A 1,459-nucleotide genomic window follows, 5' to 3' on the forward strand; every position below is an offset into this window, starting at 1 on the left:
CTCAGGAGTGTGGGGAAAACTGAAAAAAGGTAGGAGAATCACCACTCTGCGCAGGCGTAGTAACTAAACTACGGGTCACGGCAGGTTCAAAACGTAATTTAGCGGATGCCCGCGCATGCCCAGTTGAAGAGTCAGTTCTCCCGTGGACTCTTAACCAGCTCAGCTTAAACTAGGCACAGCTGACTCCAAGTGCCTGGAAAACAACTCCGGCAACATCTTACTGTTTAAGCCACTGCCCCTTGGTGGACAAGAGCATCTTTTGTCTAAACAATTACAATGACCTTGATTGGTGAAGGCAGATTACAGGTAAAATGGATTTAATTAATGATTACCCATGGTTTCATAGTCATGTTTTAAAACTATATTAGTGATAGATTAGAAAGAAATCAACCAAACTTGCTCCTGTACAGTTCTATGTGGCTCCTGTATATTCCCATGGGAAACTCAAAGTCAATATGCACAAAACTGACTTTTTTTCTTACTTTGAAAACTGATCCCTCATTTGCAATTTTCTACATTGGTTAATGGTACTAATATCCTCCAGAAATTAAGTTATCCTACATTAAACAAGTCACTGTGCAGTTATACCCTTAACCTTCTAAATAAGTTGTTCTGAAATAGTAGCATGTGTGGACTTGTTAAACAGGCTGCTGAGCATCACTCCCAGAGCTTCTGATTGAGTAGGTTTGGAGTGGGGCCTAAGGATTTCCATCTGTCTCAGGTTTCCAGGTGATGCTAATGGAAACAGTACAGTACTGCAGATCCCTCTGTATTGAACTAATCCAAGAGAGTCCTTCAGCCTGAGTTGCTTCACGGATGGGGAACACCTGGCTAAAATAAGGCAAGTTAATGACTTCTCAGTGGTCCAGTGCAAGACAGGGTCTACCCAGAGGATATAGGGGATTAAGAGAACCAATGACAATCTCTCTCTTGGAAAATTTAAATGTTAGAGGTAAAGAGAAAGGGGTCCGAATTGATAATGAGAGTAATTATCAGGAGGAGAATCTCTTGTGAAAAACCATAAGCCAAAGGATGCACAGGTATAGGAAATTTGGCTGGCTGGTAGTAGTGTTAGGTCGTTAGATAACCGGGTATGTAGGTGGAGGACAGGGAGGATGGTCCGGAAGAGGGTATTATTATGCCCGCCTCCAGTGTAAAGGGACTTTACTTCTAAACTTCTAAATGAGTGCCAGCAAGAAAAGGAAAAAGAAAAAAAGAAAAACTGGTTAAACCCGACAGCCACAACTGCATGGTAGCAGAAAGGACTTAACCAGACACAATCAATGTTCATTGTGTCACAATGAACATTGTGGTTTAGCCACCCCCTCCCATGGGTTTTTCAGTATACACCGCAGGTAAGGACCTGCCCAAAGGGCCAAACATGACTAAGCATTCCAGGGACAAGAGCCGTCAATCAATCAAAAAGACCACCTCTAAGCGAGGCTATAAGAGAAAGGGG

This window comes from Vicugna pacos, chromosome 14 (assembly GCF_048564905.1).
Source record: "Vicugna pacos chromosome 14, VicPac4, whole genome shotgun sequence".
Lineage (NCBI taxonomy): Eukaryota > Metazoa > Chordata > Mammalia > Artiodactyla > Camelidae > Vicugna > Vicugna pacos.